Raw genomic sequence first — 24,243 nt, forward strand, 5'->3', positions numbered from 1 at the left:
GCATTGATCCTTATTAGACACCAGCTACACATCTGCAGATAGAAGTCGAGTGTAAACCATTCTGGTCTTGCTCTAACTTATCACGGCAGCTTGGTTATGGCACCGAAAGTATCGCCAAAGCACCTGCCTGATCTTTCAACCAAACACGGCCCTGTTTACTTTTGTTGCACATGTTGATCTTTTTTCCTCCTTCTCTCTCACAAAGGTACCAAGATCAACTCAATCTTATTCCTGTGGCAAATTGTATTGTTCAATTATGACGTTTTATTTGGACATTAATCTTATAGCACCTTGCAATAATCTGCCTTAATAACTACTGGGACATTTTGGAAATAATTGATTTTTCACATCTGAAAGACATTTATTATGCTATGTTAATGGCAGCAGAATAGAAGAAACACTCACAAAAAGCAAAATGGAACTAAATGCCAAGATAAATGTTATATTTTGGCAATATTCTTACAAAATAATTGGCAGATGTTAATATAAGCATAACATTTTGCAGGAAGATACTCATCTTTTCCTATTATTATTCATACTATAAGACATGCAGAAAAAAAATGACGATTCAATATATCACATCTGCAGCAATGGCAAAGCCAAATTCTGCACATTGTTTTTTCCATGTTGATACATAACTTTGGTCTACAGTCTGCAAGTCAGGTATCAAAGTGATTCTTGGCATACAACCGAGTTGCTTAAAAGCAAACAAATACTTTGAGGAAACAGAAAGAAATTCATGGCTAATATTTAAAAATAACTATAGGATCCAAAGGGAAAAGTAAACCTGAACAATAAATTCTTATTGGTCATTTATGAACCGTATGTACCAAAACCCATTTGGAAAAGGGGATGCAGCAATGTTCTCTGCTCCTTAATGTCTCCAGGATGCTATAATATGCCTCAGGAGGACTGATGACTGCACCTTGAGGACTGATTTGAAAGCTGGAAATCAAATCAGACTCTAGCACCTGGGGAAAAAGGGATCTGAGAGTAGCTGCTACTGGCAAAGTATTCTGAGTGACTTACTGTCTTCTCATTTTTTCAGAACTTTAATTGTATTTAGATTTATAGTTCTATTACTGTATCTTCACATAAAGAGAGTTAATTCTTTAGAAATGTGTCTGCCTGGTAGAAAAGACATTCATTTGTTGATTAATCCCAGACTTGTTCATGTATTGGTTGAGGATTTTAGTGATATTAGAAATTCTTTTAGTCAGTCTCTGCTAAAGTCTCTCTCTCTCTCTCTCTCTCTCTCTCTCTCTCTCTCTCTCTCTCTCTCACACACACACACACACACACACACACACACACACACACACACACACAGAGCATGGGGTCATCAAGAGAATGAAAGAAACTACTACAAAAAAGCTGGAATTTTCTGCTGTAAGCATGATGAACAGCAAAGATTGATTCAAGGAACCGTCTTAAACTGACTGACAAGAGAACAGAGTGAAAAGATACAACAGGGATGAAATCCCACGGTCCCATTTTACAGGTGAAGAAACTGAGATCCAGACCTTAGTGACTTGCTCAGGGTCACACACAAACTCAGCAAAAGAACTGGAACTGGACCCGGACCCAATCTCTCTCTTCTGCACCCATGACCTTTCCGGTTGTAGATCTACCATCAGGAACGCAATGTCCCTACGTTAATCCCATAAACACCATTATCAGTAACTTTACACACAAAGATATGCTCAATGCTTGTGAACAATATCTTAATAAGTTTTTTGTGTTTTTGTATTTTTAGTTTTGCTTTTGTTTTAAGAAACAAAAGAAACAGGCTATTTTTTTTAAAAGAACATACAAACAATTGTGAAACCTAAGAAAAGTGGCCTTTACCCTGTCTTTCGCTTTTTTGTCCAAATAATATAAATTTAGGCAACATCAAAAACACAAACAAAACAAAGTCAAAAACAAAACTAGCTCCAAAATAAAATAGTTATTTTAGTGGTCAAAATGAAAAAATATATATACAAAATTCAAATTTGTTTTTTAAATGGATAGCACTTAACTTGATTCTAAACATTTGACACAGACTAAAAATAGATCTAACATACTTAAGTATAAAAATTATTTTAAGGAGAAACTTTATCTCTTCTTAATGCATTACTTTTCCAACTTGATTGAATCTTTTACCCAGAGACTCTTAATAGAAATATATGCTCATAATTAGTAACCCATCAATACATCTGATTAATTACTTTGTAAGAAAAATGTCATGTTAAGAAGATCTTTTTCTTGTATTAAAAAGAATTCACTGTGAGTAATAAATATGTCAAGGCATTATTATTATAACTGATACAGCTCTGTGTTCATTACAGTTATTTGGACGTAGAAGAAAAACAAAAGGAGTTGAGGACAGCACTGGATCTGACTGACATTTCAGCTGAAGGTTAAAGTGCGGAGGAAATTATTTATTTGGTACGGCTACAATTGCATGAAGAATTAATGTAAATTCATTTTGACCTACAAGCTATCAACTAACTGAATGCTCAGCAGATTAGCTTGGCCGGCAGACAAAGCCATTAACAGACACTAATAAACAAGTGCACGGTGCAATGAGGAGCCACCTGGGTTCCCATCTCCAGCCCTGCTCCTCGCTGGCTGATGACAGAGAGCAAGGCACTCAGCATCTCTGTGCTTCAATTTCTGCATCTCCTGCATCTGGAAAGAAGGTGTGTTTTCTTCTCATAAGATAAAGTGCTCAGAACAGTGTCTGACACACCGTAAGAACTATAAATGTTTGCTGTTGCTCCCCGCTGTCCCCAAAGGGCTTTCTGTGGGTAAATGAAGGGTAAAAACATTCCATCTCTATCCCCCCTCTCAGAAGTTTATAACTCATATTAGAATATTAAGAGTTCTGAGAACTTCTCTAATAAAGAAATCTGTTTAAGTTTATTTAATCCTGTATTCCCCAAAATTATTGAAGCAGCTTTTTTGATTTAATGAATACTCATCTCAAAAGCTGAAACATTTATTAATTCATCAAGACAAATCTAAAAAGTTACTTTAATCTTTTCTTAACTGATCAAGCCTCACCTATGAGTTGAGAAGCTGTTTGGGCCAAAAAAGAAAGCAAGAAAACCCACTGCAATAATAAAGTGAGAATAATTATTCACTGGGGAAAAGAAGTGAGAAAGAAGAATAAGACAAGAGTGAAATGTGGAAAGAACCCATGCACACCACCCATTAACAGTTTCCAGAAGATACTGTTGAAAAACAGTCATAACCTCTGAACCCACTCTAACAGAACTCTAGGAATCCTGAAACATCTAAATCTCAAGATTTCCAGATATACCATTTCACAAATGTTTTTCACAAACCATTGTTTTCTAAAATAAAATTATTAATAAATAAAATTAATAATCTTGGAGGGGTGGATTATTTGGGGAGACTGTTGGAATTCTGTTTTGGCTCTGTTTTTATGAGTAATTATTTGAGTGTCATTTACATGGCAAGGTGGGGTATGGTGTATTATGTAAAAAAAACTCTATAATTTATTCTTCGTATTTCACATACAAGCACTAATCGTATGTATAGTCGTCTATGAATTACTTCTGGAGATAAAACTATGCAGCTAGTGATATTTACTCAGGGGCTAATGCCAGGCTAGCGTGAGAGACTAACACCGTTAACACTCCACCTCCACTTAGCACTTGCTTGGAGACAGCAGCCCAAATCCATACAGTGTTCATTTAAAGCCCTGCACTTCTTTTAATATGGTGACTTTTTTAATCCAAAATTATGAACTTCTCTGGCTTTAAAGATATATTTACTTACAGGATAAACACATTTCTCCAAACTGATATTTCAAGATTATAATACTGGTGTTTTTCTCTCCAAATACAAGAAGTCCTATAAATCTACAGCTGCTGTTTTGACTTAAAAAAAAAAAAAAAACAGAGTATCAAACAATGTGAAGTTAGATTCCAGCAATATTTTAAAAACTGAGTTTGTCCGATATTATCAGAACAGCAAGCCTAAGACAGTAACAGAGTTTCTTGGTATATTTTGTAAGTACTTTCTTCCCTAGAAAATCAAGGAAACATAAGAGGGTTTCTAAGGTCCAGTTGTATGTATACAAGGTATACAGGTCATTATAATTAATTATATTTGAAAATGTGTGCAATTGTTTGCAATCCCTTGCCAGTTTGTACATAAATTGTTATATTTAACCTACTTCATTTAAGCTCATGGTCACGTTTGAAAACTTAGTCCACAAAATCTATTCAGTAAAAATCTACACCAAAAGTTTTAATCTATATCTTATCTATGTGCTCTACAAGCCAATTCAAATGCCCTCCATGGATGACCAAAGCATGCATGCTTCACACTGGTGGAGAAAAAATTAAGCGAACATTTTCACATCGCAGTTTATGGGGAGGAGAAAAGAAAGGGCAGTCTAGTCATCTGTCTTCAGACTCCAGGGTGAGGTAAAACCAGCCCTTGCCTACACCGTAACCTCATTCCCAAGCCCCAGAAACATGACACGCTTTTCCAGTCCGAACATTTATCATCTGTTACAAAGAATTCAGTCTTTAAAAATATATAAATACAACAGCAAAGCATTGAATTGACACTTATGAAAAAATGCATTTGATTAAGACTTAATAAAGCACTGTGTATAGTACTAGTGAATAATGTACTGCCAGATAAAGTTGGACACAAAGCAAATACAGTGTCAAAGCTAATCTCGCCAGGCATTATTCAGCCATATTACTTTCTTTATTACTAGATTAAAAAAAATGCATATTGTGTTTCAGCAGCTTTTTCATTATTTCAACACATAACACAAGCTCTCTTTGGAAAAGACCACCTAATTCCAGAAAGAACTACTGTAGTGGGAAACCACCAACTATAATGAGCCAGGCAAGGCATCTCTTAGTTACGTGAATTCCCATTGTTACAGCTCACAATATGTTTTGGGTTAAAGCATTACAGTTTTCAAAAGCTTACCTTTAAAAACGCTCTTTTGTTTTCCTTTCGTTCAAGAAGGACTCAAAAAATCAGTAAAAGCAGTGTCTCTTAAATTATTTTTTTAGAGATTTAGTTACAGGAAAGAAAATAATATTTTCATTTATTAATATCTCAACTTTTCTTCATCTGATTGTATCTTTTATTTATTTTTAATTTTTTTAGTTTGGTTTTTATTTTTTAAAGCTTTCAGCTGTTCATTAGGCTATACAAATTACCATCCTAGTTTGGATTCCCCAGAGTAATATTTGGGACAAAGATTCAGGTTTGGGGGGAGAGGACCCCAGATGACACTAGAAGGGCAATGGTAAAGTGCACCTGGGAAGGGAAGGTAAACCATGCAGGTCTGTGAGCAAGTTAGTGCAGTAGAAACTTCAGCTTAATGCATTAGGGGTCCCGGAGATGCAATTAAGCTAAGTCTCTGGGATCCATTGTTATTTCCCCCAAAGAGAGAGAGAGTTGGGGCATTTATACTCTGTTGTTTGAAAGGATGCTATAGTTGGGGGGTGGGAGGTGGGGAGAAAGAGTCAGTGCTTGTAAATTCTGTTTCTGCATTGCTATGCTAGACTCCAGTGGTTGGGGAAAGAAAGCTCTTAGGCTGAGAAATGGACACAATGACATGTCAAAGTCAGCCACTTACATGACAATGTTGAGGTCCAAAGGGGTATGAGTGAGGTATAAACAGTATCTCCTACAATCTTGAGCCACACTTCCCTAGGCTTTGCATTTCTGGCTTCCAAGGACACTTCTGTGTCTCCAAAACTAACTTTATTCCACTGCTCAGCCCCTTGCATGGTCTTCTTCCATGCTCCTTCTAGACTTTCAGAGACTGATCTATTTTTCTAATTTCCCAAGAGCACCACATGGTTCTTCTGAACATGCCCACTTCCCACTAAACTTTGAATAGCTCCTTTAGTGCCACCATGTGTGTAATTCCACCTCGCTTCTTCTTCCTCCAGAGGGACTTCATTCTCACAATTATAGTTATACGTAAATGTGCGAATGTCACATTTATGGGGCTCATAAATAGGCCAATTACAAGCAATTAGATTTGAGTGTTCTTTTGTTCTTGCAAGCAGCTCAGGAAGTGGAAAGAAAAAAATAAGGCTCTAGGCAAACAATATTTCAGTGTATTGGGCTGGCCCCTTGAATATTCAATAAATAATCATCACCTCTGGGAAAGATAAACCGTATCAAACAACAGTATCATGAACACAAGTGGTAGTTTGTATTCAGTGCGTAGTGACGGAAGCTAATTAGCATTCTCAACACTAAATCTATCACCATCACCATTGAACAATTCATTCCTGCCTTCATACATATCTGTGCACATGGGCAATTTGCCTATCTAAAGGGATATGATATGTATATGCATGTACTATTGTATCAAGTCAACATACATCTTACAGAATTTATATATAAATGCCATCTTCTAGTTTTCTCCACCAGTTCAACAGACTGAATCTTGGCAATTTATTCTCTCTTAAGAAATCTCAGCACACACTGTCTAAACTATACCTTCAGTGCCTCTATCACACGTGGCTTGAGCTGCTATTTTGAATGGCTACATAATTTTTCAACTATTTGGGGCTCATAATTGCAAGAAAGCTCCTATATCCCTGAAGGCAGAAAACTTCCCACAACCCAGATACATCTTGCCTCTCTTAATGTCTGTGAAAGTTAACCACTAAGGGTTCCCTGAATGAGCTTTTGAAGCCTTTCTAGGCCTAGCAATGCCCTTGAAAAAAATTAGAAATTGTTACTAGCCAACTGTGCAGTAAAGGAAGTTAGTGAGCGTCTGAGAAGGGAGGCCCTTCAACATGGCAGGTGTCATGGGCAGAGGGGGTGGGGGGGTAACAGTTGGCACCAAGGCCCCAGATGACGTAGAGGGGAGGGAGGCAAAAAGATACCTTTTCGCTTTGGGCCACAGACATATGATATTTCACTCTATATGTGAGGGATTATAGTTTATTCCAAGAATTAGAATCAGATAAAAGACTTATGCTAATTTTATGGTAATAGCTACATAGAAGCCATATCCCAGCCTCTGGTAGATTTCATTTCTACAACTTGGTACAATCAGTGCTGTTAAATTTTCTGAATTACGCTTGGCAAGACAATCATCAATTGCTCATTTTCCATTTTAAAACCTTTCCTCTGTCTAAAAGTGGGGAAAAAGACACCCTTTCACCCATCCCTTTAGCTAAAAACCTCTAAATGATTCTTAATTACAGTTAAGGTTTAAAGGAGCAATAAGAGATAATACAGCTGAATTTCACAAGAATCTGTGGCTTACGTCTTCTACGTCCTAGTTGGGACCACTACAAGCCAGTACTTTCATAGAACAGCAGATTTCTGCAAGGCATTGGACCTTAAGCTAGTACATGATTATCCTCCTCAACCAAATTAGAAACATTATGATTGTTAATGTGTGTGCCAATAACTGTGCCTATCAATAGGAGGGAGGGACAAAACAAAACAAAACAATGGCCCTACTACACTGCATGGGTATAAACAGTTAAAGCTATCTGTTTATTCTCAACTCACATGAGTAATACATGAATTAGTATTGACTGTAAAAATATCCATATTAATAAAGACAGAAATATGTACAAGACGAAGCTAAAGCTCTCCTTACCTTCCTTCCCTAACACCTCTCTTCTAGGAGGTTCAAAAACTAGCAATTTGGCACAAGTCCTTCCAGATCTGTGCTATTGCGTATAAATTCAGGATTGTACACAATCTGATTTCTGTCTTTATTATGTTTTTAAGTTGCAAAGCTATTATATGCTTATTCTGTCATGTGAAACAATTCAAAGATGTTTAGTGCAAAACTAATCATCCCCCATCAGCCCTCCTCCAGGGCCAGGCCTGGCATAAGTGATGCTCGCTGTCTTGTATCTTCTCATACTTTGCCTCCTCGTTCACAGATGCATAGATACATATATACACACATCTAGGGCTTATTTATTTTTTCCAATATGAATTAACACCATCTCATTTCTCAATAACTTAGCCTGCCTTTATGTGACTATTCTTCCAATTCAGCAGATACTAATTTAAAACACTGCTTTAAAAAGCTTTATCATAGTCCGTAGGATGGATGTGCCAGAATTGAGTCAGTTAATCTATTATTGAAGATTATTTCCAGATCATTATAGATGATAACAAAAGAGGCACCCTTGTACATTTATCCTATGTATTGTAGCCTGACTTTGTGGGATAAATTGTCCAGAATGTGAGTGCTGTGTTAATGACTACCTGCACAGGCCAATTTTACTCATATTATTTTATTACTTTGCAAATTTTTTAAACAATCCATTATTCCCTCCAAAATTGTATGGCAATGTCCCTTTCTCTACCTCTATATTCTACCCATCATGGGATGAAATTAATATTTTTGCTTTTACCCAATTTATGGACTAAAAATATAATTTCATTAATGCCTTTGTTTGCATTTGCCTAACTACTAGACAAGTTGAGCATATTTTTCTATTTTGGGGGGCCATTTTTTGATTTATCATTCTGTGTATTAACTAGACAAAATCCTTTGCTAATTTTTCTGCTGATTTTTTAAATATAAATTTGAAGAACTTTTTCTGAACTAAGTCTTCATCAAATACGTAACAATTTTTCCCACTTTATTATTTGTCTTTTAATTTTGCTCATGTTATACTTGGCTATACAAAATTTTAATTTTTAAATAGTCAAATACGGTTTATACTTTTCTTTACAGACTTTCCTAAGGAGTCCTCCTCTGTCCCCAAAGTTACATAAATATTCAAATTTTTGCATTTATATCTTACATTTAGATATTTAATCCATTTATATTTAGACAGTTGATCCATCTGTGATATGAAGCAGGACATAGCTTTGCTATCTTTCAAATGAGTTGCTGATTTTGTCTGTGATATTTATGAAATAAAATGTTCTTATTTGAGTTAACTAAAGAGCCTTTCATTACATATTATAGTCCCATGTAAACCTGGATTTATTTCTGAATTCTCTGCTGTTCCACTAATTTGTGTACAGCTATGCTGATACCATGGTCTTCAGATTAGAGTAGCTTTGAAAAAAGTTTTAACATTGGTAAGTCAATCTGCTTGCTCTCCTCAGCCATTTTTTTGGTCAATATTTTCTTGCTTATGGGAGGCATATAAACTTGTCAACTTTAATTCTGTTAATTGAATAGTGGCCCAATAGATATACATTCTCAATATAGAAATGCCTGCCTACATTTCATTGATAGATAGATGATAGAAAGATAGATTGTAGATAGATATTTCCTACAATTACAGTACCGAAGATTAAAAACTCCTTCAGAGATCTCTTCTACATTATTGATACCCACCGATAAGTCAGGACACCAGGAGAAAGACATCTCCAGGAGAGAAAGGGAAGTCCCATCACTGCTAGATTTAAAGGGCTGGATATGTGCTGTGTGTCATCAAAAATATGATCTCCATTAATCCTCTCAGTAGTCTGTGAAGCAGGTTGAGAATGTTAAACAATATTATGGATGAGGAAATTGAGGCTTGTCAGAAGTGTTAAGTAACTTGCCCAAAGTTATACAACGTGTATGTGCAGTCAGAAGTAAAAACTTTGTGTGAATTTCACAATATTCTAATCCATTGGAAACTGGTGATCCATGTAGACCAGAAGAACCAACTAATAGATACTGCATTCCCAACAGCAAACTGACATGCCATGATTTCGGTGCCCGTAATCCACAGGATGTATAAGAGGTTGTCAGAGGAAAGATATGTTAAGGGTCATTGATTCATTCATTTATCTCAGTTTTATTAAAGGCAAGCATGTGTAAACCCACTAGTGATACCTCACTACTGTGATAGTCCCTTTAATGGTACTTAACTTTCTAAAGACACATCAGTTCTCCATTTTATATACCCACATCCTGTTCACCTTGTCACACCCTTTATGACACTCACAATTTGTCTGTTCACTTTCTATGAGTTTTTGATTAATGTCTGTCTCCCCAAATGTGCGTTCCCTTAAGGCAGAGCCCAAGTCTGTTGGGCCCAATAGTGTAGCCCAAGCGTCTTGCACAGTGCCTGGTACATAGTGAGCAGTCTATAGATATCTGTTGTATGAATAAATAAAAGATTAACTAATTGCAATGTCCTATTTTCAGCAGTACTAAAATCTGCTGCCAAAAAAAAAAAGGGTAAAAAAAAGTAAGGAAATTCCCAGAATGTGGTTTTGAGTAGCGTTGACTTATTCAAATAAAAATAATTTCAATAATTTGAGTGCATCATAGTTGACACCATCCAAGTTTACATTATGTAGTTATTTGGTTATTTATCTGCATTTACTAATATCTGCATGTTCTCTTATTTAATGATTTCTTTCCCTACATTGTAACCTCCCTAGTTTAGAAATTCAATGATCTAGTTTGTCTCGTTTGTTTTTATAACTCTTGCATCTAAATTATGCCTGTACATTTTTATTAGAATGAATTAGTTTCTAGATGAGGTGAAAAATATTTTAGAGACACGTACAAAAGTGGAGAATGGATGGTTTCCATCTTTCAGAGTAGTTATCATTTATTGTGGTAACAAACAGTTTCTAAATTTCAATGGTTTGCAAAAACACAAAAATGAAAGCACAACCCCCCACACAGAAACACGTCTCATGATCTAGTTACATGTTGTGAGTCTATTGTGAATCTGTTCTATGTATTTTCCAGAACCCAGGCCTAAAGAGAAGCCATCAGAATGGACACGATGATCCCATGGCCAACAGGAAGAGTAAGAGGGAAGTGGAAAACTTGTGATGCTTCATCAAACTTCTACTTGGTTGCAGTGGTTATTACAGTTGTTCATATTCCATTGATCAAGTCATGTGGCTAAGGCCATTTGTAGGGTGTTTATATGGTAGTGCAACAAATCATGTGGCAATGGCTGGGGAAGTATAACCTTTTTATAGGGAAGGGAGAGATAAATGACTAGAAGTACTAGAACAATCTTCCCTGGGTGTATGAGCTATTTTGCAGTATTTCAGCCTTCTTCCTCAATCTTCACATTTATTTAAAAGTACCTCAGAAATTCTTTCTCCTAACCGAGAAATAAACTATTTCTCTCCAAACTTGAGAAATAATTAAAACATTCTCATTTATCATTATCATACTCCAAACATTCTCATTTTAATCTATATTTAAAATGAATACAAATTTCTAAGATTTTTTAATGTATATGCAAATCTTCCAGTTGCTAGTGGGAATTCTAAAAGAGAGGGGAAATGGGGAAATGTTATCCCTTTAAAAAAAGACACATAAGGTAGCCCCAAACCCAATCAAACCACTTATGTGAATGATAAGCAAAGGACTAATTCACTGATTTGAACTTACTTGCCTTTGCTTTCACAATCCCACTTCAGGTTGAGATTCAGAGGGAGAAAGTCAGAAAGAAGAAAGAAAATACATGTTATTTCATTAATCTGTGGTTTATGCTTGAACAATCAAAGGATGAATATGGCATAAATTTAGTCATTTCTGCTGCTCTGCCTCCTATAAATATAAAGTGGTGTTTTTCTGTAGCTACTCATGATGTACGATTTCCTTTCACAGGAAATCCAGAAAAACTATTGCCCTTATTAAAGATGGCATTTTATTCTGCTATATGCTGTTGCTCTAATACCAAACATCTATGTTTTATATGCCAGCTTAGAATTTTCTAAGAACATTAAATGAAGAATACTTCCTTGCTGACATACAGGGTTAAAAAACTGATTATAATTCCTATTAAAAGACCAAGGGAAAGAGAGAAGCCAAGAGTACAAAGTGCCCATTGAGAAGATGCATACTTGCTAGAGGCAAGTGGTGGCAAATAGGTAACCTTCTAAGGGAAAAACATGATTTACTTTTGGGCTGAATTAAATTTGCTGAAAATTAATGGCAATATTGAGTAGTCCTTGAGTTAAACAAGAAAATATAGAGTGGTTGTTTTTACTTAAAGAAGAAAATATGGTGTGTGTCAACTTGGCTAAACTAGACCTACATTTCACAGAAGCACCTTCCTTGTACGATACTGGGTGAGCTAGCCAGCCCAGAGGCCAATCCACGAGGCTTGGAGGGTAGATGAGCAGTGGCCATTATTCTCAGAAAGTCATCATAGTTAGGAGGAGTGAGAGACAAACACAGAAGTGTCAGCAAGTTCCAGCTTACCCTCACTCTCCCCACTACTGTGTTTACAGCTCACTTTCCCTGCCCAAGCCATTGGTGACTCCTGGCCCAACCATCAACATGGAGGCAATAGCCCCCCATAAACATGAGGTGCCCTTTGCAGTCCTACTGTGGCAGATGGACATGCTTAGTTTCCTGTGGGCCCTTGAAAGCTCTGCTATGTCCACCTACAACACTGCTTCAAGAGGGCTGGCTACTTGACTCTTTTTGGATCCTCCAACTCTCTTTCTTAGACCTAAAGTTTTTTTCCAGATTTTCCCACAATTTTGTAAGGCCTTAGACTTATAATCAATTTCTTATTCCATAATACTCATAGTGTTTGCTTCCCCGAATTAACTCTAACTCCTATCTGGGGTTTTTAAAGTTGGAAGAGATCTTGGTTGTCTAGAAGAGCCTCTAGCAAAGGTAAAGATGGTCCAGTATCAGAGGAACCCAGTGCAGAGATGAGAGCTTCGAACCAGTGGTTGATGACAACATGACTACAAAAATTGGAGCCATTCTTTAATTGCTTTCTCTCTATGTTTCAGAGTCTTGATTTGCATCTGCTTCCTCAAAATAACCCTCCGAGACTTCAGACAATACTACAAAGCTACACTAATCAAAACAGCATAGTACTGGCTCAAAAACATATATGGATCAATGGAACAGAATAAAAATCCCACAAATAAATCCACACACCTATGGTCAATTAATCTTTGACCAAGGGTACGAGAATGCAATGAAGAAAAGACAGTCTCTTCAGCAAGTGGTATTGAGAAAACTAGACAGCCACATGTAAATCAATGAAGTTAGAACACTCACACTATATACAAAAATAAACTCAAAATGGTTTAAATATTAAATGTAAGACACAAAACCACAAAACTCCTAGAAAATAACATAGGCAAAACATTCCCTGACATAAATCATAGCAATATTTTCTTAGATCAGTCTCCCAAGGTAAAGGAAATAAAGGCAAAAATAAACAAATGAGACTTAATTAAACTTAAAAGCTTTTGCACAGCAGAGGAAACCATAAACAAAATGAAAAGACAACCTATGGACTGGGAAAAAATATTTGCAAATGATACTACTGACCAGGGCTTAATTTCCAAAATGCGCAAATAGGTCATACAACACAATATCAAAAAAAAAATCAAAAAGTAAACAGAAGACCTGAATAGACGTTTCTCCAAAGAAGACATACAGATAGCTAACGACACATGAAAAGATGCTTAACATCACTAATTATTAGATAAATGCTAATCAAAACTACAATGTGGTATCACCTCACACCAGTCAGAATGGCCATCATCAAAAAGTCCACAAATGATAAACGCCAGAGAGGGTGTGGAGAAAAAGTAATCCTCCTACACTGTTGGTGGGAATGTAAATTGGTGCAACCACTCAGGAAAACAGCATGGAGATTGCTCAAAAAAACTAAAAATAGACTTACAATATGATCCAGCAATCCCACTCCGGGGCATGGAGATAAAACTCCAAATTGAAAAGACACATGCACCCCAATGCTCACAGCAACACTGCTTGACAATAGCCAAGACATGGAGGCAACACAGGTGTCCATCAAGAGATGAATGGATAAAGAAGATGTGCTATGAGTGTGTGTGTGTGTGTGTGTGTGTGTGTGTATAAAATGGAATATTGCTCAGCCATTAAAAATAAAGAATGAAATAATGCCATCTTTAGCAAGAGGGCTGGACCTAGAGATTATATTAAGTGAAGTAACTCAGAGAAAGAAGAACATTATATGATACCACTTATATGTGGAATCTAAAATATAATACAAATTAATTTATTTACAAAATAGACACTCACAGACATAGTAAACAAACTTATGGTTATCAAAGGGGAAAGAGTAGGGGAGGGATAAGTTAGGAATTTGGGATTAACAAACTACTATATATAAAGTAGATAAACAACAAGACTACTGTACAGGGAACTATATTTTATATATTTTAATAGGACATGATGGAAAATATGTATATATACAACTGAATCATATATATATACTGAACCGCTTTGCTGTATACCTGAAACTAGCACAGTGTTATAAATTAACTATACTTCAATAAAAATAAAATAAAATCTGCTTCCTCTACTGATCTTTCATTAGCGTTTTAACAGTCAAATGAGCTTATCATTAAAAACAATGTAAACAGAGCTTCCATGTGGAGAAAGTGTTCAAAAGGAGCAAGAGACCACCCCCACCCTGACTCCTCATCCAACAAGGTTTCTGCCTGGTTCACAGTCTCTGCAACAGCATCTCTATCAGACGGCCAAGGGGATCTCTGCTTCTGAGGTCTTGAAAGACAAGGACTTGACTAACTCCTGCAAGCAGTTCACGCCATGGTTGGACTGGGTGACTCTGAGAAAGCTAGTTGTGGAACTGAACCAAACTCATACAGCTTCCTTGTAACTTTTGTGCACTGGTCTTCATTTATCTGCCTCTGAGCAAGCATACTTGTCTTCTGTCCTCTTTTATACAACACATCTCCAAATTGCACAAGGTAGCTACCATTTTTTTTTCCTTATCTTTCCTTCCTTATTTGGGGGGGGGGGTAAAAATGTCCAGTTCTTCCAGTATTAATCTCCTTTTCTTCTGTAAATCTCTATGTGTGTGTGTGTATGTGTCTGTAGGGAGGAGAGAGAGAGAGAGAAACTTTTTTTTTTAGAAATCTATTTATGTTAACATTTTGGTATATTTTTTCAGTTTTGTTTTCTATACATAGGTTTACAAAAATATTTTTTAAAACATTATAGAGATACAATTCTGTATGCTTTATTTTGTAATTAATTGCTAACATATAACTTGTGAATGAATATTTAAATTGTTGAATAATATTATATTGGTTAGATACTATCAATTTAAACACATTTTTGAACATTACAGTTGTTTCTAAAATTTTTAATTCAGTTGTAGTCAGTTTACAATGTTGTGTCATTTCCAGTGTAGAGCACAATTTTTCAGTTATACGTGAACATATTTATATTCATTGTCGCATTCTTTTTCGCTGTGAGCTACCACCAGATCTTGTATATATTTCCCTGTGCTGTACAGTATAACCTTGTTGATCTATTTTACATATGCCTGTCGGTATCTACAAATTTCAAACTCCCAGTCTGTCCCTTCCCACTATTTTTTTTTTTTTTTTTGAAATAACGCTAGGCCTCATGGAAGATTTCAACAAGAACCAAGTCTGTTGTAGACCAAACTTTTTATTGAACAAATGCCCCAAGGCCTAGTCCTTAACCTCTTCCGTGTTTGGTAGAGCACAGTTACTATTCTCTAGGAGGCATTCACTCTCTATGACCACAGTTTGTGACCTTTGTCAGAAATTCACAAGAAAATCTGTTGGTTGAACTGGAGGCCATTTTGAAAAAGGAGACAGTTTTTAACTGATGGAATTTTTTTGACAAATGAGAAATCACTCACAGACCACTGGGGGGTTTCTGTGAGCTAGATTTCACTCCAGAGAATGTAAATAATATGAGATCTCAGGGTGAGCAAAGCTTCTGACGATGCCACAATTGGATGCAACATCAGAAATAACATGATTTTGCATCTGTAGTTTTAGGACTACAAAAGCTTATTTGTCACCCTTTGGCAGTCAGATTCTACTAGTCACCTGAAAAAATATCAGTTCTATTGTAGAAAAATGTGCTCTACCAACAATTCTCAATGGGAGAAAACGAGCAGAAAATAAACATCAGAATTGTGAATAAAGTATTCTTATTCAAAGTAGAAAATGCTAGCAAAAGTTTAAATCTTTGCTAATTTGTAAAGAGTGAATCACAAGATTATTGAAGTCCAATTCTCAAAACTAATTTCTCAAATTAAAATAATTAGTAAGGAAGTAACAGCTTCATTGTTGCAAATACGTTGCTATGATTTCGAAATCAGTTCTATCTTCAGCTTGGCTCTTAAAAACACCTACTGTTTGACCATGATAAAGAAATCTTTCACTGACTCAAGGATTTATCCATGACTTCAAGAATGGTAAGCTAAGAAGTTACTTGAGTTAGAAGAATAACTGATGCCTACACTCAGCTCTGTCATTCCTGCTAGCCCATGGCTTTTCCCTCACCACAACAGAGCCTCCAGCTGCCACCCATGAGCCTCGTAAAACATAAATCTGACTGTCTAAAAGTTTCTTTTTTGTTTTGTTTCATTTTGTTTCCTTTTAATGATCATCAGTGGCATCCCTTTGTTGAGGGGAGATACAGACACAGTTTGGTCATAAGTCAGTCCTCCCTGCTCTTCTCCGTAAATTCTGATATCCTGAAAGGCCATGGCTGGCCAGATAAATTAGGAAAGCCTTGCAAACAGATAACCTCCCACTCTGGCTGGGTGGTCCCTAATTCTCACAATGAGGAAGGGGAGCTAGAATGAGGCACAGTTCCCAAAGGGCCTTACTCTGTCATTGCCAAGGAGGCTGGATGTACAAATGGTACCCACAGCCTGGCTTCCGCCCAGTACATCTGTGAGGTGGTGCAACAGCACCGCTGCTCAGAGGACATTGCCCCAGTGCGACCTTTCTAGACATATTTTCTGGACTATGTCCCACTCCAGCACAACTGGCTTCAAGAAACAATAATTATGTGAATAATTTTTGAATTATTTATTTTGAATAAATTTGAAGCCATGGATTAAAAAAAAAAAAAAAAAAGCACAGATCCCATCCAAGACACAGATGGTCTGAGGTATCAGGAATTACATTCTAGTAAACCGAGTGTGACTTCTCGGCTGAAAGCTACAATTCACAGGAAGACTAAACCACAGAGTTTGGGATACACCATTTTTGAAAAAGAAAGAATAAATCAACTGTTTGGTTTTCCTACCGAAGTTTCTACCCATCTTTCTTGTGGTTATAGCATCCCCTCCACATCCCATTCATGTGACTTAGGAGTTAAGCCCTCCCCGTGCCCAGCTTCAGAAATGGGCACGTGGCCCAAAATTGTAGCCCACTTTGTTCAGGGGTTGGTCCAGGAATAGTCATGTGACTCAGGGCAATAAAACTCAGCTGAGATTTTTATTGGAACTAATAGGAAAAAGAAATTTAGGTCATGGCTGCAGTGATAAAATGTTAGTCTAGGGCAGAAGTCAGCAATTTTTTCCAATAAATGACCAGACAGCAAGTATTTTCAGCTTTGTGGTCCATAAGAATCTTTGTCAGAGCTCCTCACCTCAGCCACTGTAATGAGAAACTAGCCATAGAGACAAATTGTGAATGAGCGAGCATGGCTATGTTCCAATAAAACTTTATGGACACTGAAATTAAATTTCATATAATTGCCACGTGTCACAAAATTTTATTTTTTTAAATGTTTTTAACTATTGAAAAATGTAAAGAGTATTCAGTGAAGAGCTGGATTTGGCCAGTGAGGCATAGTTTGTCGGCTTCTGTTCTAAGTATTTGGAGAAACAGTGGCAAATAAGAAAAAATTCTTTTTGTCAGGAAGCTTACATACTAGTGGAAAAGACAGACAATAAACAGCTAAAGGGAGATAAATTTGAAGGTAAATTCAGCAAGATTTGCTGATAAAGTAGATGTGGAGAATAAGAAATTGAAGGAGGAAGGGAGAGAGAGAACAGAGTTCAAGGATGAATCCAAGGATTTTTGCCCTGAGCAACCATGTGCATGGGAGCACCTTTTTTTAAGATGAGAATGTGGGGAATGGTGAGTTTTGGGTCAAATTCATAGTTCTTTTTTGGACATGTTATGTTTATAATGCCTATTGTGTTTCCAAGCAGAAATACTGAATAAACAGTTGTATTCATGAGTATAGAACATGGGGCAGAGTTAGAGGCTGAGTTCTCAAGAATATAAATCATATTTAGAGCTATGGCCTGGTTCATATCAGCTGGGGAGGAAATAAGGACAGAGAGGGGAAAGAGCCTAGAACTTAGTCCTAGAGAACTTTAATGTTTAAGGGGAACCAGCAAAAAAAATAAGAATAGGTGGCTAGTGAAGTAAGAAAAAATAACAGTGAAAGATGCCCAAAGCCAAAGAACAAGTCATTTCAGCAAAGAAGATGACCATTATGTCAAATGCTGCTACAAAGTGCACTAAGAGAAGGTCAGAGAGGTGACCATTAGATTTCACAGGACGGAACTCATCAGTGAACTTAGCAAGCATGTTTTGCAGTGGACTAGTGAGTTTAAAAAAATGGTTGTGAGGAAGAGAGAGATCATAAAGACAGGTCTTTGCAGGGAACTACTGAGGGTAAGTCAATTGGGGCTGAGCTTAATGTGTGAAGAAGGTGAAAAGTGGTTGTCTTGGTGACAGGGGAGTGCCTTTACTGGAGAAACACAGAGAGACTCTCCAGCAGGCTGAGGACCCACTTGAGACCAGACAGAGTGGTTGTGTGCTTTTCCCCAGCCATATTCAGCTGCCTGGGGACAGGTGGAGTGTAGGCAGGGAGCAGGACTTAATCAGTGGTGGGGTTTTTTTCCCCCTAGGTGATTTTGACTGAGGGAGTCAAGGGAGTTGAGGATGTGGACTCTGGAGAGCCCATCACGATAGCTTGTGAGCTCCATGCTGGGGAAGTGAGGCGTGAAGAGGGGAATGGATGGTGGAAGTGTTTGGCTCAGGTGTAGAGACCCGTGGGGGCTAATGGCTCATTGGATTCAAGGAATGAATCGCAAAGACAAGGAGTGGGAGTTACAGTCGGGTGCTTGGTGCTGAAATCGTGGAGCCTGCGCAGTTGTTGCGATGGAAAGATCGAGACGGGTATGAGCGTGCCGTGAGTGACCGAGGACAGGGAGAGAAGGAGCCAATCGAAGGACAAACGGTCGAGGAGCTCAGGGCTCAGGTGATGGAGGGGCCAGCCAACAGCCTTCAATTCTTGGTGAAGCTACGAACAACTGAGACAGTCGTTGTGAGTGGGGTGTGAGGCATGGAAACAGCACACATGCTCAAATTTCTTATAGCTGGGAGGGAGTAACCAGGAGGAAAATAGATTAATTCAGACAGTAGAATCTGAGGACAGAGAAACATGAGTTTCGAAAGAGCTGACTTTTTTGTTTCAGAAAAGGAGGAACAATAGTCTGAAAGAGGGTTTGGGGAGCCAGGAGGTCACCTTCCTTTCCTCCAAGACCTGTGGTACATGGCACATGGGGCAGAAAACAGATCCAGCAGAGAAGGCTGCAAGGCGAGCGGATCCTTGGTGACAGTCAGGCCTCAATCAGCCAGAAAGGGAAGTGGGTTCAGGGGAGTTACTAACTTGTGACCCAAGAATTGGTCCCAACAGGTCCTGGTAATGTCGGTTAAGGGAAAACACGTATAGCCTGGAAGGCACTGATATTTTTTAAAAGTAGACTTTTAAAAATATTATCTCTCAAATATCATTTGACCAATTAAAAATTCTGTAGACAAAACAATAAAATAGGACCTTATACCATACTGCTATCACTTCTGTTATCTTGAGCAATCTCTCTACATCTGAGTTTCTGTGTATGCTCGATGTTGAAATAACACTCCCTACCCTTTCATCCCCGACTCTGCATGGACCCTGGGAGGAAAACTAGGGGTGCACCTTGGATACTTAGAAGAAAGGGTCTCTTGGGAAGCCAAGTGAAGATGTGCAGAGTCCCAAAGAGCAGAAACTCAGAACACAAGCCAGGAACACCTATTTTCCAGGAGTCTTCAGTTGCTTTAACCTTTTTCCAGCTGGCAGACTCCAAGTCCCCTGACCCTTTTCTGTGCCAGCTCTTGGATTCATCCTCTTCTTACAAGTTCCCTGGGACCTGATAAACTCCCCACGTTCACCTTTTAATGCAGAGTGCTGGAATGTTCCATAATTAGTTTTCTCACATTAAACCAAAGCATATAAACACTCAGCGAAAGCTGGAGAGGAAAAGCTGGGGTAGCCAGCTTTCTAAGGGCCCTTTTCCCTCACTGAGGCCTCCGAGTTTTCTGAGGACTCCCCTTCCCCCACCCCCTCGAAGTCTCAGCAACGTCTTCAGAGGCCACATCAGCGTTTTTCAAATGCAGTAACAAGAACCACTCCCTGCTGCGGTTTCTCTTGTGTGCTTATCTAAAATTCAGCGATAAAAGGAATAATTAAGAGAAAGACTAGTCAGCCACACCGGTGAAAAATGACATCTATATATCTGAAACTTAATGTAGGCAAGACCCGTAAAAATGCAACATGAACCTCCAATCTCTCTCAGCACAATGGTGTGAGGATTCACCAAATCAAACCAGGAAGAGTGTTTCAACCATTCCAGAGGAAGAGATCAGCCATTCTTGGAGTAAAACATATTTTTCTTCTATTCATCTACTTAAAAAATATAAATGGCCTATACCAACCTTCAGAAAAATGATTTACCACACCACTAATCCTAATCCTTTACATTTATATAGTGCTCTACACTTTCAAGAAGCTTTCACATATATTATCTCCTACAGCATTAGATCCTGGGACAAAAATTACGGTCCTGGAAATGAAACAACTTTTTCCCCAACTCCCATGCTCTTGGATATATTGTTTTTTTTTCCCCCTTAATGTCGTGAACTTGAATCAGAAGACCTTTTACCTGTGGACATTAAGCTTACCCTATTAACTTATAAAGAAAATTCGTAACTGTTGTTTACTTAACAAGACAATATGTGGACGAGTGTGGAATAAAGGTGAATTAAAAATGAAAAAGGAGTTAAGGAATGCGATTTGTCCTTTGTTAACCTTTTCAACTGTACAGAATTTAAAACAATTCAAGGTCTGTTTTGTGTAAATTTCTTACTACCTTTAATAACTTAATAGCATAATTGTGTGCACAATTGCTCTCTGTTCTGGCAAACTGCCACAAGACTGAAATCTTTGTCTCTTCTAAAACACAGTAAACATAGTTAAAACGCCACAACCTGTAAAGCACTTTTATGAAATAATTTGCAAATTTTATGGACTTAATAAGGCCACAGCAAATTTTATCCTGAGCTACCAGATATTGCATTTCCATTTTATTTCATTCATTCATTCATCCGCTCTTCATTAATTCATTCATTGCTTTTCCTGTGTGGAGTTTATGTTTGAAAGTTCACGTGCTTAAATCTTAAAGCCTGTGTAGATATTAGACCAAGAAATAAAAAAGGAGTAGATTTAGAAAGTAAATAAACACAAACGTAATAATTAAATGTCCCACTTCTCCTTTTTTAATGTAAAAATGCTAAAGAAGAAAGAAGGAATGCAGCTAGAGGGTGACGAAAGGTCCTCAGTGATGGGAAACATGTTTGCAGCTTTAGCTCTTGTAGCTGAAAAGGGAGGTCACAAGTCACTACAGCCAAAGTTAGTTGCTAAATAATAGTTATAATAATGATGGTAATACTTAGAACCCATGGAATAACCACGTGAGTAGCATCTGCCCACTGGGACAAGCTTACTATGACAATATGTATTAAGCATTAAAAATATTCATATAATCTGACATAATGATACTAACAAAAATCTTTTCTAAAGAAATAATCAGAGATTCGGTGGGGAAGGGATAGCTCAGTGGTAGACTGTGCTTAGCATGCATGAGGTCCTGGGTTCAATCCCAGTACCTCCATTGAAAATAAAAACAATAATAAATAAATAAACCTAATTACCTCTCCCCACACAAAAAAAGAAATAATTGTTACAGTGTTAGAACAAAGCATAAATTGATTTAATTTAAACATTTTATAGTATAGGAATATTTACATAAGTTTGTACTTTCATGTAATCCAATCTTACGTAGCCATTCAAACAAAATTTATGAAGAAATCTTAATGGCATTGGGAAATGTTAATGAAATAATGTTAAGAAAGGCAAATGGCACACAAAATTGTACAGTTAGGACCATAACATATGTATGTGTGCACACACACACAAGGAGTAATGTTTGAAGGGAATGTCCGAATATTAGTGTTGATTATTATTTCCAAGTGATAAGACTGTAAATGTTTATGATATTCTGTAGCCACTTTTTATAGTTTTCATATCGAACATCTACTGCTTTCATAATCATGCAAAAAATTATCTCATAAAGATAATTCTCTTTCATGAACCCATATTCTGCCCACAGAATTTTCCTAAAATTACCTGATGGTCACAGCTCTATGCTTTTAACAGTAAATGCCTTCCCCATCCTTCATCTTTCAGCAGGATTTCTCTGTCTCTTCACGACCCTGTGATGGACACTGTGTTGCTCTCCTTGGAACTAGCCCACCTCTCATAGAAGCCACTCCTGGGCCTTTATCCACTCACCCTCCTGATAGAGTTGCGTTCAAAACTGAGTAGACCACAGTCAATTTAGGACAGACAGATGTAAGAAGTAGTTTGTGCAGAGTAACTGGGAAGGTAAAGGTGGTCATCGTTCACTATGAACAGTGACAAGCCTGTGGGCTGCCACCTAGTGAGTGGAGAGGAACCAGCCCTGATGGTGTAGACAGCACAGTCAGAACCTGAGCTTCTCAGAGAATTTTTGAGAAACTGAATTAATCAGCCCTGAAGTCTGTCCTACCTTTGGTTTTTCTGTCCTGTACAATAACATGCCTTAAATTTAAGCCAATTTGAGTTGGCAATTCTGTTATTTTCTTTTTTTTAACTTGTTTTTTATTGAGTTATAGTCATTTTACAATATTGTGTCAAATTCCAGTGTAGAGCACAATTTTTCAGTTATACATGAACATACATATATGCATTGTCACTTTTTTTTTTTTTTTTTTGCTGTGAGCTACCAAAAGATCTTGTATATACTTCCCTGTGCTATATAGTATAATCTTGTTTATCTATTCTGCATATGCCTGTCAGTATCTACAAATTTTGAAATCCCATTCTGTCCCCTCCCACCCCTGCCCCCTCGGCAACCACAAGTTTGTATTCTATGTCTATGAGTCTATTTTTGTTTTGTATTTATTTATTTATTTAATTATTTTTTTTTTTTTTTAGATTCCTCGTATGAGTGATCTTTCTCTTTCTGGCTTACTTCATTTGGAATGACATTCTCCAGGGACATCCATGCTGCTGCAAATGGTGTTATGCTGTTGTTTTTTATGGCTGAATAGTATTCCATTGTATAAATATACCACATCTTCTTTATCCAGTCATCTGTTGATGGACATTCAGGCTCTTTCCATGTCTTGGCTATTGCAAACAGTGCTGCTATGAACATTGGGGTGCAGGTGTCTTTTTGAAGTAGGGTTCCTTCTGGATATATGCCCAGGAGCAGGATTCCTAGGTCCTATGGTAAGTCTATTCCTAGTCTTTTGATTTCTGATGGATGCACAATGTAATTCATTCTCTCTAACATCAAGTGCCTTCATTCTTCTAAGCAAATGAAAGAGAAAGCTAATGAAGGACTAGTATTCACAGAACTTAACCTTCATGCTGTATCTTTCCTTACACCTGCATGGAAATTACATACCCATCAGAGTAGTTTTCTATCCTCTCCCTGTAAATTTTACTAAATTTTAAAAATCCTTTTATTATGAAAATTTTCAAACACACACAAAAGTTGAAAGAATTTTACAATGAAACCACCTAGCGTGTACAATTCATATTTTACTATACTTGCTTTATCACTCCCTGTCCATCTTCTATCTACCCATCAGTTGACTTTATCTTTTCCATATTTTTAAGAAAGCCTTCCACTTCCTCACCATCATCAAGAATCAACTCAGCTTCCACTGACTTATTAAATATTCTGTTGAGATTTAACTTGCCATGTATTCACATCTCTTTTCTTATGACAGATGACAAGATCCTTAAAGATGTTGTGCGTGTTTGTAGTGCCTAACAGTCCATGTGAATGCCTGACATCAATAAACAAGTAAAACTGAAATGAACTTCAGTCACTAGAATATACTTGATTTTGGTGATTCACAGTATTTTCATGGAAAAAGAAAGACACAAATGATATTTCAATGGACTACAAAGTCTGGACATACCATTGTTTACAATTTTCCTGGTAATACTTTCTGCATCAAACTCTAAAAGCACATCTTTTTTTTTTTTTCCTATGAAATTGAACTGGGCAGGAAAAACAATTTTATATAACAAGTGTCTCTTTATCAAGGATGTAAACATTAACTCTTGGA

At 37.2% G+C, this 24,243-nt stretch overlaps 1 protein-coding gene across 3 annotated transcripts in view; it reads right to left on the minus strand.

Moving 5' to 3' along the window:
• Positions 1-24,243, minus strand: part of MACROD2 (mono-ADP ribosylhydrolase 2) — a 1,866,240-nt gene that overhangs the window by 887,850 nt on the left and 954,147 nt on the right. The window lies entirely within an intron of this gene.

The sequence above is a fragment of the Camelus ferus genome, chromosome 19, assembly GCF_009834535.1.
Source record: "Camelus ferus isolate YT-003-E chromosome 19, BCGSAC_Cfer_1.0, whole genome shotgun sequence".
NCBI lineage: Eukaryota > Metazoa > Chordata > Mammalia > Artiodactyla > Camelidae > Camelus > Camelus ferus.